Raw genomic sequence first — 15,285 nt, 5'->3', positions numbered from 1 at the left:
AACAGTCAGAATAGAGATTTTTTCCCAGAGAAACAATTGCTATTCTGAGAAACATACACACAACACAAACACACACAAAAAACATCAATCCACACACATACACTTAAAATCTAACACCTAAACCTAAACTAAACTTTACATACACTACTAGCTATCCACTTACCTTAACCCAACCCTAACCCTAAGGTCCGTCACTATTGCACACTCACCTCATCCGCGCCCTAACCCTAACTCACCTAACCCGCCCCCTAACCCTAACCTAAAGACAACCGCACACTTACCTGACCCACTCCCTAACCCTAACTCACCTAACCCACCCCTACCCCTAACCTACACACAATAGCACACCTACCTGAACCCGACCTGTAAGATTCCAGCATATCAAACGCTGAAAACAGCGAAGCCACATCAACGGCCCACCAAATTCTTTCCCTGGGAAAGAATTTGGTATCCTGCACCTTCGCTGTTTTCAGTGTTCGACAAAACTGTTTTGATATTATAACATTCGAACTTTATAAAATTCGATGTTATAATATAGACCCCTCTACACCACCGGTGTATACAAGTGGGGAAGTTTTAACAAACAAAATAACAAAATGATAGGGGCTGCAATAGCTATCATACAACAACTTGTGGAAGAGGCTGAGGGTGGTGAGGATGTGAATGCTGTTGACCAACCCACAGTGAGGAGATGGAGAAGAGTGTACAGACCCAGGGTAACCTACCAGGTGCTACATGAGCTCGAGACAGTGGAGCGCTATAGGGTGGACAGGGACCTCCTACACCAAATTGTTGAGCTGTGCAGGCCACTCCTGAAACACAGAACTAACAGAGGGGAACCCATCCTAGTGGATACCAAGGTATGTGTAGGCCTAAGAATACTAGCTACAGGTATCTTCCAAAGGCCAACTGGGGATATGATGGGGATCTCACAGACATCAGCATCCAGGGTGCTCCATCAGTTCCTGGATGCCATGTCAGCACATGCCAGTGAGCACATATATTTCCCCAACACCCGTGAGGCATTGACCAGCAATATGCAACTGTTTCATCAAATAGCAGAATACCCTGAGGTAGTGGGTGTTATAGACTGCACACATATATGCATTAAAGCACCACCCGGTGAGCGGGGTAGGGTCTACATCAACTGCAAGGGCTTCCCCTCCATCAACTGCCCAGTCATGTGCGATGCCTAGGGCTTTATAATGAATGTGTGTGCTAGCTACCCTGGAAGCTATAACGATTCTCACATCTGGCATCTGACACAGCTGTACCATAGATTTGCCAATGGGGACATTCCTTATGGTCACCTAGTGGGGGATGCTGGATATGCACTGGAGCCATGGTTGATGACACCGATTAGAAATGCACACACACCCAAACAAAAACTCCATAATGCGGTACACGCACAGACCAGAATTATAATAGAGTGTGTGTTTGGGATGCTCAAGTCACGGTTCCGGTGCCTGGACACATCCGGTGGAACCTTTCAGTACTCACCAGATACATGTACCCAAATTGTCATCGTATGTGCCATGCTACACCATATGATCCTGTGAAACAGCTGCAGCAGGAACAGCACGGGGCAGGCCCACACAGCCCCCCACCATTGCCAAGGCCTACATAGGCACAGAGCGACTTGGAGGAGGAACAACCTGAGCTTGCCCCAGTAGGCAGAAGGAGGCGTGCCCAGTATGCCCTGGCCTTGGCAAAGAGGCAATTCATAGCGCATACACTGACACAGGAGGGACGCAGGGACTAACACCTCTGTCTGACTGTCACATACAGTAAAAGGGATGCCAAACATGACACCACCTGTGCTAAACCATGTGTAGGGAGTGTACTATGTGCATCCAACATAAGCAGCCCTGCAGCACCACCCTCAATACTGGGACACCCACAAAGTAAGTCACTCAACCCACCAATTGCTGAATGGAGTAGAATGTGTTGTTACCTGTATCTATGTTATGGATGTGAGCATGCAAGGGAATTGGGTGGCTGAATGATATGCCAACAGATGGCAGACACCTATAGTGGCACCATGAGATCTGTAACAAATACTGGTGCCACCATAGTAGCTAGTACTACACAGGGTGACAAAACCCACTGCAGGAAATGTGCTGGGCCACATGTGTGTCCATATGACTCACACATGCCAGTCAGGGAGGTTCAACAACAGTCTCAGCCAGCAGGACAGGTGTAGACAAGCACAAACAAAGGCTGAACTGTGGCCTCTGAATGATGCCTATGGGTAACCTCCCCCCAGGCCTACACAGACAGACTACAGCAGGTCAGGCAGTGGGGTTTTAGTTCTGAAGGGTAGGAAGTCAGAGACTAATATGTAGGGCAATCAAAGCTAAGACGTGTAGTATACTGATATGCCTCTAGTCAGCATTATAGGTTAGAATACAGAATGAAATGGAGTACCTGACATACCAGTACAGTCATAGCAAATGTGTACAAGTGTCAGGTGTGCCCCCCATCCTATGTAGAAATATAAAAACAGTCAGATGTGCCCCCGATCCTATGTAGAAATGTAGTAACAGTCAATCCTGTGTAGAAATGTAGTAACAGTCAATTGTGCCCCCCCTCTCGATCCTGTGTTGAAATGTAGAAACAGTCAGGTGTGCCCCCCAATCCTGTGAAGAAATGTAGAAATAGTCAGGTATGCCCCCCCAATCTTGTGTAGAAATGTAGAAGCAGTCAGGTCTGTCCCCTCACAATCCTATGTAGAAATGTAGAAACAGTCAGGTGTGCTCTCCCCAACCCTACTTAGAAATATAGTAACAGTCAGGTGTCCCCCCCCAAACCTATTTAGAAATGTAGTAACAGTCTGGTGTGCCCCCCACCCAATCTAATGTACACACGTCGTAGCAGTCTGGTGTGTCCCCCACCCAATCTGATGTATACACGTCGTAACAGTCAGGTGTGCCCCCCACAACCCTATGTAGAAATGTAGTAACATGTATGTGTAGGTATAATACCAGTGGCGTACAGATGCACAGAAGTGGTCAAGGTAGCAGGATAGGTTGTAGCATCTACACAATATGCAGGTATGTGTGTGTTAGGTTGGTGTGTGTTTCATATTGTGTGAGAGTGGTCAGTATGTATGCATGATGAGGTAAGACCTGGTGGCCATTGCCCACTACTGTTGATGATAGGGACAAGTCTTCACAACTGCAGTGCCAAAGACAATACCCACCAGTATAACATATGCTAGCAGTAAGTCATTGTTAATGTATGGTGGTAATATGTGTCACCATCTGAAAGACTGATGTGGCATGGCTGTTGGGCTAGATATACAAGCAGTCCACAGGGGAAAGTACTGCAGACATACAGTATATATTGTGTCACTGTGAAATGGACACACCTTTGGAATTGTACATACAGGTATGCATCACATTATCTGGTCCTGTAGTAGGGGATATCGGTGTTGTCTGCCCAAACACTTGCAGATCACAAAGGAGGTAGGACTGATGTATTGGGAAACAGCTGATGTACCTGCACATGCAAGCATAACTGGAATGCCCAATGCATATCTGTGTGTCAGATGCAAGTAGTGTCCATAGCACACATGCACCCAGCTCACACAAACACCACCCACAGGTACCTCTCTGGTTGTACCCCTGCTGTGGGAAATGGGTACAATGTGGCCCAACCTGTATATGGCAATAGCGAAAGAATGCAGCATGCAGTGCAGATGTCCCATGCAGGTGTGTCTCTAGCTTTAGGTAGCACCCTGCCAGCATCCACACCACCTGATCAAAACTGATAGAAGGTATTGTCATGAACACCTAGCACACCTACTCTGTCACCCCAGGGGAATATACTGTATGGCGGTCTGAGTCTGTAGGACTGACAGAATGCAACTGCCTGCCACATCTGGCCCACATCAACACCTAATGGCCCACAGGCCTCTGCCAAGTGTCTCACATGTACTGCCAATGCATGTTATGTCATGGACACCCAAATAACAACACAACACACTCCACATAAGCCATATGCAAGGCCATGTGGACAAACCACAGTAACATGCCCACCATGTCCCACTGCATGAACTGTGGACCAACAGCAACACACAGCTGTGATGGGGCGATAACCTTAGGGAAAGTATCAGAGAATGTATGCATAATGTAAGGAAGAGGATAGAATAACAAAGGGGGCATGGGCAGCATGAAATGTGCAAGGTCCAACACAAAGCTGTGTGTACACACTATCCCTGGCTGTAAATACATAAATGGGTGGCTACATACTTGCCCATACACCATAATAGGGGTAATGTCCTGACTTATGGCCCCTGCCTCTGGGTAACCTGTGCAAATCTGTACACCTGTGAGGTATTGCCATAGCAATATAAGGCCATACTGTCATGTTGATGGATGTACAAGTATGGGATCCTCTGCCAGCACTGTACTAAGGTGCTGAACTGGATACACAGACCGAGCAGCTTGTGTCTGCAGCTCCCCCTCCAGGATGGCATAACCTACCATGAATATGTAGGCATCTGCCCTCAATACTGCACACAGCCACAGTCACCCCTGTCCCCCAGGACATCACTGTGAGCAGGAATGTCCACCTGACAATACATAAGGACAGAAAACATCACAGTGTATAACAGTACACATGTCTGAATATCTCTGCTAACAGCAGTACCATGTAGCTGAAGCAGCACAGACACAATCACCTACAGTACACACTATTCCCTGCACACTTTGTCCCCATATTACCAAATGATCAACGGATACCCTGCAGAAACAGTTTGCTACCTGTAGGTGTACAACACAAAGGTCTGCAGTGGAGTACAAACTACCTGGAATCGATCCACACATTCATTACAGAAGGGCATACTGGGCATGCATACACACTTAGAGAAATTAAGGCAATGTCAGACAACAACATACTGAAAGGTCATACTTGGCATGCTCACACACTTAAACAAATGAAGCCCATGTCTGCAAACAACAGTGGACCAGACATATCTGGCAGTTGCAGATGTTAGTGCAGACACTCCTCAGTATGCACCACTCATGCTGTGCACACACACACTGGATAGGAATATAGACATATATCCAAGGACAATACACTATAATAAGCCAAAAGTAGACATACATAGATGTGTGTAAGACAGTGATTGTGACAAGGAGCCATCCACTTATGAGGCCTGTCCCAACCAGCACACAGCCAAATGGCTACAACCACATGAGGTTCAGATGTCACTCATTGTAGATATTAGCCACCGGTATCTGTCAGCATTACAGACTACGTGGTGCAAGAGCTAGCTGTGCAACATGACTGTACAAGGAAGTAGTAATCTAGCAGCTGTATACACGTATCTGTGGAATATAACCCTGTATGTGCCCGCATGTGGTGTGTCAACCTCTAGATGAATGGGTTATGGCCCATGTACACACACTGCCCTCCCCATAGCCCTACTATGACAAACCTTCTGAGGTCATCCACTTTGAAATACACCTTTGGGAAAGTTGTAGCCCAGTAATCTCCATGGCACGTCCTATAACTGCATCCTGCTGTAGTATGATAAATTAGTTAGGTAGGAGTTATAATCCCAGTCATGGCAACTGTGTGTGTGTGTCTCTGTCTGTGTAGAGAGCAATGCTTTTTAGGCTAGTCACATGCACTACAAATCAGATGCCCTACTTTGGCAAGGCTGCTGATGTCATTCATTGTGGAATACACCTTTTGGAAAGCTGTAGCCTCTGAATCTCCATGGTGTGTCCTATAACTGCATACTGCTGTAGTGTGATAAAATAGTTAGGTAGTAGTTCTAATCCCAGACATGGCAACTGTATATGTGTGTGTGTGTGTGTGTGTGTGTGTGTGTGTGTGTGTGTGTGTGTGTGTGTGTGTGTGTGTGTGTGTGTGTGTGTGTGTGTGTCTCTGTATGTATAGCGAGCAATGTGTTTTAGGCTAGTCACACTCACTACAATTCAAATGCCCTACTTTGGCAAGGCTGCTGATGTCATCCACTTTGAAATACACCTTTGGGAAAGCTGTAGCCCAGTAATCTCCGTGGCATGTCCAGTAACTGTGTACTGCTGTAGTATGATAAACTAGTTAGATAGGAGTTCTAATACCAGACATGGCAACTGTGTGTGTCTGTCTGTGTAGAGAGCAATGCTTTTTAGGCTAGTCACACTCACTACAATTCAAATGCCCTACTTTGGCAAGGCTGCTGATGTCATTCACTGTGAAATACATCTTTGGGGAAGGAGAACTCTGCTAATCCCCATGGTGCATCCTATAACAGCTTCATGCTGTAGTGTGAAATAGAAATCTGGTAGGGATTCTATTCCTACACATTGTAGCTGTGGATGTTTTGTGTATGTTTCTATGTCTGCATAGGGAGCAATGCATTTTAGGCTAGTCACACTCACTACAATTCAAATGCCCTACTTTGGCAATCCAGCTGATGTCATTCACTGTGAAATACATCTTTGGGGAAGGAGTTCTCCAGTTATCTCCGTGGTGCATCCTATAACAGCTTCATGCTGTAGTGTGATATAGAACTCTGGTGGGGGTTCTGTTCCCACACATGGCAGTTGTGGATGTTTTGTGTGTGTTTCTTTGTCTGTGTAGGGAACAATGCATTTTAGGCTAGTCACACTCACTACAATTCAGATGCCCTACTTTGGCAATCCTGCTGATGTCATTCACTGTGAAAAACACCTTTGGGGAAAGAGTACTCTGGTAATCTCCATGGCACATACAATAACTGCATAGTGCTGTAGTGTAATAAACTAGTTAGTTAGGAGTTCTAAACCCAGACATGACAGGTGTGTCTGTGTGTGTGTGTCTGTGTTTGTAATTCATATCCTGTGTGGAGGTGGTTGTGAGTGTGTAACAACTGGACTCAATGTGGAGTGGGTTTTGCAGATTTCTTATATGGTGGCCCTAGTATATATCACAATGTCCTCTGTACAGGAATAACAGATGTGAAATAGCTGAGAGGCTGGGGTGCGCATCCATACCCCTACCTGTGACATCAAGAACAGGTGAACGAAGTAAGCAATCCTAGTATTACCCAGAGAACACTCTCAACCCATGTCTCATACACACACACACACACACACACACACACACACACACACACACTTGCCTAGGCAACAGCCATTATTTTGGTAGTACCCTGCATATTGCTCACTGGTAATAACCATGGTGTGATTGCAGTGGGCTACAGAGGGCATGGCACCCCGTCCATCAGTCCAATAGGCACATACATGCCGACAGTGCACCTTCCCCATGTTCCCCACTGTACACCTGCAACACCTTTGGTGCCATCAAATGTGACCCACAAAGGACATACCATGCCTGAAAAACATGTCCTGTATGGACAGATGCCACTGACACCAGGGAATACCAGTATCATGCTATCACTTTAGGTGCAGGGTCAACCTGCCATCCATTAGCAATTCCCACCACATGATGCCAGGACTGGCACATCTGATGATAATCTGTGTATACAACATGGGCCTGACACCCTAGGTACAGTTCCACATGTCACTGTGCATGCATGTGGGAGGTGTGCATATCCAAGACACCATCCATGTCACGGACTAAGGAACACATACATGGCAAGCAATGCACAGCATTACAATAGTCACTGGGTGACTGGATGGTGAATACAATACCCACCTGTGTGGGTAAATCCAGACACTACACCCCTGAGCCACAATACAAACCATTGTCATGTGGCCTGATGTCAAGGTATACCCATCACCTAGCCATGTATAGCCGTCTGGTACAGTCGACCACTACACACCCGTGAAGCAATGCACCCATGCATGTCAGTACTGGCACCTTGTGTCTGTGTGTGTGTTGTATGATGTGTATGACCACATTCACACTCACTATAACCCCCACTGGCATACTGAAGCATGCTGTCTGATGTCAGGTACCTCCACATACCCTTTGCCCATATAACCTCCATATGATCCCTGTGGTGCATGTGATACATGCACAGTAATGTGTTGTGGCAATCTCACTAGTGATGAGTTGTATTCCTGGCCCTGCCAAGTGTGTCAATGTGTATGCATCCCTGTGAGAGTGTGGCTGTGTTGATGCTGACACCTGTTCATGTGGACAGGCACGTGTACTACACCCACCATATAGCTACCATATTCCTGTTGCAGATGTCACTCACCATCACATATACGTTTTGAGGGCTCCTCAACATGTAACCTATGTAGTGCATCCAATAACTGCATAGACATGTGATAGCACTGCATAGTTGTCAGGGGTTTGTTACCCTGTACTGGTAGGTGTGTGACACAAAAATGCTTAAGTTTTACTCTCCCACCCCTCCCTGACTTTTCTTTGCCTCTGTCTGCCTCTCTCACTCCCTCTCTGGTGGATGTGGAGACTTACACCTGCTTTGCTTAGGCAGCAGCATGTGTATTTTAAGTGATGGTCATGATCAGCTGATGGCCTCTGCATGAATTGTAGCCCTCCTCAAGCTGATTGCATGTGGAACAGCTGTGGTAACATTGCCATAGCCAATTGCATGGAAACACACTCCAATATCTAGGAACATCATGTTGGTGTTGGGCCTGTACAATCACTGTGAGCAGAAACTCGATCTGTTGTTTGTCAAACAGCATCTCAGATGGATTGGGATTTACCTCTAACAGCATACACTGTGGAAACAGGGCAACACACAGGAGGGGGATGTGCCTGACATGACTACAGACTGTAAGTGCTGCTATACTGTATTTGGAGTAATGTTGGTTTAACAGGGTGTGTGTGGATATGGCTGTCCTACATGTTTTAATACCTACCATGTCAGTCAAACAAAAACGGAAACAAGCGGAAACAAGCTGGTAAAAAACAGCACGGACAATTTATTAAATGTGAGCGCTTTCAGGCAAGCAGGTGCTCAGCCTTTATCAGACATTAAACAATTTTCACAGCTCTCTATTTATATAGACAACACACCTTGTTTAGCAATAAATTAATTAACCAATCTCAATTATAATTCAATAAAAATACCTGAAAAAATATGAAAAATATATACAAAATACTAGATTATAATCATTCTCAAAGAGACCAAGATAAATTATGTAAAAATCACACCATTTCACTCGCATTCTTTCAAATACAGAAACCTATATGTATAGCAAGCTAAATTCCTAAAATACTACTCATAGAAAAGAGACTGTATTGGCTAACATGAACACCAATGGGTTACAATCAAATAGATATGGTACACCTACTTCAAGGCTTTAACTAAAAAACACTATTATTTAAACGAGGGAACCTCTCACTGTACATTAATACAGATATTGTAGGGAGTCAAATAAACCCTTTAACTTAAAAATATTTATCTAAGAAGAGCTTTTAATTTCAGAATGCACTTAATAGAAGCATAGTCATTCAACCCTGGGGGGAGATGTGCACATGTTCTGATCTGCCATAATAGTTCTTGCTCTTCTAAACGCAACTGCCATGGGCTTCCCCTTATGTCATTTTTAATCTGATGAACCACACTGAATACAAAACAGTGGTCAGGGAACTCTAAAATGTGCCTGGCAAGTGCATTTGTCAAATCCTTCCTACCTATGGCATAAAGGTGTTCATAAACTCTTTTCTTTATTTTCCTCTCAGTTTTGCCTATATAGAAGGAAGGACATTTCTCACATAGAGCCACGTATACAACTCCCTTTGTGTCACCATTATAATTACCATTAATAAAATAATTTTTGCTATTAACATCAATTTTATTACCCGGGTGAATAAATTTGCATTGAGGGCACATACCACATTTTCGCATTCCCACTATTTTGTCTTTAGATTTACGGTTCAGGGGCAAGAACTATGAATAGTGAACGTTCGGTGAGTAATTTTGTAGAGAAATTAAATATCTTTGATCAAAAATTGTTTCGTTGTAAGAAACTACAATTGGAAGTGGCTTACCTGCAGGAATGTGTTGAGAAAAAAGTAGTTCCTAAGGGCTTACGCCAGTGGCGTTATCCTGCAGGTTTGATTAGCAACTCTTTATTCCATCAAGAGTTGTTAAACCTTTTTTTTAAACAGGGTTTTGAATTTCTGCTTTCACTAATTAACTATTATGGATCAGAGATTATAGGTCTTAAAGAGGAACTTGAAGTTTTGGAGACTAGTTTAGTAAATGATAATGACTTTTTAAGATATAAATATGACTATCTGAGAATTTTTTCAAGTATTGAAGCATCTATTTCCAAACTTGTTCTTAACAAAAAACGCAAAATGGATAGAGATCTTTCGGACTATACAAATAACAAGGCCTATCCCCCTCCCCCTTTAGTGGGTTACAACTTACTTAAAGGATGTGAAGATGTTAATGCAGGAATCACGCCTGACATTAATACAAATCAAGAGGAAACACCTGTTCGTAGAAGTGAATGTATTAGGGGTCAAAATAATAATAATAGCAATAATCTCAGTAATGGACAAAGTCAGAATCAAAATCAAGAACATGTTGAAAGTGACCAGGGTTTTCCCAGGGGCAGGAACAGGCCAGTCAACAACAATACACGATCGAACAACAGGGGACAAGCACAGAGAAGGAGAAAGGGGAATCAACGGAGGAGATGATATTTCCTTTAGAGACAGGACCTGAGATTCTTATAAGTCAACAGGGTGACTTCAAGATATACAATTATACCGTACTAACTGTTGAACAATCCCTGATTGACCTTTTCTCTAAAGGACTTTCATTCATTCCAAAGAGAAGGGGTGAACTTGTTAAAACACTCATTGATTTCAAATTGTATGTTCGGAAGTTGAATCTGGCTGTGTCTTTAGGGAATACACCTGCACTTCTTAATTCTTTTAGTGTCAAGTGTTTTTAACCCACCTTTATATGGTGGGTTGAACATTTTTAAAAAGCTATGTGACATTGATTTCAGGGCTAGACTTGATAACAATATACATTGTTGGAGTACGAAAAGTAATATATCCAAGCATGAGTTAGATTTCATTTCACTTCTTAATGAATGTAAGGTTAGAGTCATGAAACCAGACAAGGGAGGAGGTCTGGTTTTCATTATGAAAATAAGATGCTTAATCACCTACAGTCTGATACATATTTGAGATCTAGTGTGAATGAACTTCATGCAGCCTATAAGAAAATCAGGGGTGTTTTGGATGATTTATTTTTAGAAGGTAGCATTGATTGTAATATTTTTCATTTTTTGTCTATGCCAGCACCAAAGATTCCCACCATTTTTGGCACACCTAAAATCCATAAAAATGTAAATGATCCCCCATTAAGGCCCATAGTGGATGGGAGAGGATCAATTACTTATGCTTGTGCCAAATACATTGATGGCATTCTTAAACCATACATCCAAGGGGAATCTCAGATTTGTAAAGACTCCTGGGATTTTCTGGAGAATTTCAACAAGATTGAGTTCAATTTGGATATTGTGTTTTTAGTAGTAGACGTGAAAGATCTTTATACAGTAATTCTCCACCAACTAGGTATTGACCGGACAAGGAAGTTTATGTTGGCAAAAAATGCTACTAATACACAGATGTACATAGTGGAGACTCTATTAGATTTAGTATTAAGAAATAACTTTTTGGTGTTTAAGGAGCAGGTTTTTTTCCAAAACACTGGGATTGCCATGGGGTCACCCTGTGGGTGCAGTTTTGCTAACAGCGTCATGGCATTCTGGGAACGTAACTGGTTGTTTAATAATGAATTGTATCAACAACATGTCACTTGGTACACTAGATACCAAGATGACGTGTTTTATCTGGAAAGGTCCTCAAAACCTGATTTCAGATTTTATAGTTAGTATCTCTAGAATGACTGACTTTCTAGAGTTTATGTATTCTGTAGGTATGGATGAAATGCACTTTTTGGATGTTAAAATCTGTAAAGATAAAGTTAATAACAAATTCAAATCCTTAATTTACAGAAAGCCAACGTACTCAAATAGTTACCTTCATTTTACCAGCTGCCACCCCTTCCATCAAAAAAGAAGCGTAGTTAAAGGACAATTTGTTAGGGCTGCTAGAATGATCTCAGATGAGATTGATTTCATCAAGGAGTGTGACAACATTGGAAAAATGTTTTCAAGCCGAGGTTATCCTGATAGCATAATAAAAGGGATGATGCAGGAAGTGCAGGCTAAAAGGAATAATGGTCATTTTTTGCCTTTATTGGGTGGTGGCATGATGGGTAGATCAAGTAAGGCTACCCCTAATTTTAGTTCATCTGTACTCTCTGGTATTAATTTTTTGTTCACTTATAGTGTGGACTATAAAATTATTAGGGATATAGTAGTTAAGAATTGGAGTATTATTTCAGAGGATAGAGCTTTGGTTAAAGTTTTAGGCACGCATCCAAAATTTACATATAGAAGGGGTATCAACCTTAAAAATCTGGTTGAAACAACTACCCGTAAATCTAAAGACAAAATAGTGGGAATGCGAAAATGTGGTATGTGCCCTCAATGCAAATTTATTCACCCAGGTAATAAAATTGATGTTAATAGCAAAAATTATTTTATTAATGGTAATTATAATTGTGACACAAAGGGAGTTGTATACGTGGCTCTATGTGAGAAATGTCCTTCCTTCTATATAGGCAAAACTGAGAGGAAAATAAAGAAAAGAGTTTATGAACACCTTTATGCCATAGGTAGGAAGGATTTGACAAATGCACTTGCCAGGCACATTTTAGAGTTCCCTGACCACTGTTTTGTATTCAGTGTGGTTCATCAGATTAAAAATTACATAAGGGGAGGCCCATGGCAGATCAGAACATGTGCACATCTCCCCCCAGGGTTGAATGACTATGCTTCTATTAAGTGCATTCTGAAATTAAAAGCTCTTCTTAGATAAATATTTTTAAGTTAAAGGGTTTATTTGACTCCCTACAATATCTGTATTAATGTACAGTGAGAGGTTCCCTCATTTAAATAATAGTGTTTTTTTAGTTAAAGCCTTGAAGAAGGTGTACCATATCTATTTGATTGTAACCCATTGGTGTTCATGTTAGTCAATACAGTCTCTTTTCTATGAGTAGTATTTTAGGAATTTAGCTTGCTATACATATAGGTTTCTGTATTTGAAAGAATGCGAGTGAAATGGTGTGATTTTTACATAATTTATCTTGGTCTCTTTGAGAATGATTATAATCTAGTATTTTGTATATATTTTTCATATTTTTTCAGGTATTTTTATTGAATTATAATTGAGATTGGTTAATTAATTTATTGCTAAACAAGGTGTGTTGTCTATATAAATAGAGAGCTGTGAAAATTGTTTAATGTCTGGTGAAGGCTGAGCACCTGCTTGGCTGAAAGCACTCACATTTAATAAATTGTCCGTGCCATTTTTTACCAGTTTGTTTCCGTTTTTGTTAGTTTTTCAAGTTTTAAGTATTGTTGGATTTTCTGAACACCTACCATGTCAGTGGTGTTTATGAGGAAACACCCATCTGTAGGGTTATCTGCAGACTGGGCAGTGTGTGGTGCCTTTTGTTTCATGTGTTACCCACAAAGCACCTATCTGTGAACTGCAGAAGGTAGTGTGAGGATTGCAGTCTGTAGATGATGACAGCCGTGAGAGTTACTGACTTCATATCCCTCATAGGGCATATGTTGCAACAAACCCTGTTACAACAGTAAAGGTATGCGGTTATCACATCATATGTCAATATTGGCCCTGTGTATGTGCCTCCAGCCACAACTCTGTCAACCTTTGTACAAATGTCATGCAGTAAGAGGTGCATATGTGCTGTACACCATAATTAGTGACATTATATCTGATAACAAGCCAGTGAGATATCAGACTGCTACACATGTTATGTATAGTAGGGGTTATATTTGATGACATAACCTGGACATTCTGTGGTTGTGTGTACAGTATTGAGGTCTGTGTACTTATGGTGATTGCTGACAGTGTGTGTATTGTAAATATGTACTTCGGCCTGTGTACAGACTGTGGTAGATGTCATTATTCTTGGTCCTGTTCTATCTGATGTTACATGCTGCTCCTCTGTATGTTACCCTATTAGGTTACATGTTTTTAGGGCCATACACACACATGTCCCATACCACAGACTGCCATCGGACCATACTATGTAGCGACCCAGTATATGTAGGGTTAGTGTGTGAGTGGCACATATGAGGATGGTGTTGAACAGATAGTCCATATACTGTAATATTACACTAGCTTACCATATGTGGCTGTGTTCACATTGGTTGTGGTTATACACTTTCACACAGGTGTATCATACTCTGTGCTGTGACATACCTGTAGAGCCTGCTATATATGCTGGTACATGTGCATTCCCCCATAGGAAATGTAGGCCAGTGTTGAGCCAGTCTGCCTGTAGCCTTCACAGTGCTTTGTTACATGCCTAGCAGCTTAGTGTACTTACCCAGTGAGATGTCATGTCCAGATACTTGCCAGATGTACTGCTGCTGGGCCACCATAAGAGTCATGTATGTCAGACAGAGCAGTGGGATGCAGTACAGATGTATGTCAATATATAGTGGGTAGTACGTGGCCATGGCTCCTCTATACCAGTGGTTATTATGTGTCAGGACAGACAGGGGTGTGTGAATGTATAACCTGTAGGGGCAAATGTATACCAGTAGTTACGTGTTATACCCATCTACATGGCTGTTAACATCCACATTGTCAGGCTTGGTCCACATGTCTTGCACTAAGGGGTTCTGTGTATACTTCTGGAGTGTCCAGAGTGTGTCAGACTGTCCACATATATTGGCCAATATCTCTGCTGTAGTCCATAGGATCATTACGTGCTAGCAGTGATATTGTACTATGATGTCCTTAGGATGTCTGTCAGTAGCCAATGGCACACACGTTAAAAGCAGATGTGACCTCCCACACACACACCATGTCTGTGAAGACAATCCCTATTACAGTACAAATAGTCTATAAATATACCTACTATACATACCTGACATCCCCTTGCACTATGACATTGGGACTATAGGGGCTGAGGTAGGGCTACACTCCATGTTCAGGACATATAGTGAAAATATATGTATATATAATTATCCGGATATCTATATAGATATATACACATATACATATCGACATATATAGATGGATATGTATATGTACATAGATATACATATAAACACTCAGATATATACATATACAGAGCAATATATGTCTACACATAAACAGATAGAGATACATATGCACATATACATATGCTATCTACATACATACATACAAATGTTTCAAGCATGGGCATTAAAGCCCTTCTAGCTTGCCAATATGCCAAAACACTTGTTCCCA

The sequence above is a fragment of the Protopterus annectens genome, chromosome 10.part0, assembly GCF_019279795.1.
Source record: "Protopterus annectens isolate FY-2018-M chromosome 10.part0, PAN1.0, whole genome shotgun sequence".
NCBI classification, from domain to species: domain Eukaryota; kingdom Metazoa; phylum Chordata; order Ceratodontiformes; family Protopteridae; genus Protopterus; species Protopterus annectens.
This window is presented reverse-complemented; position numbering follows the sequence as displayed.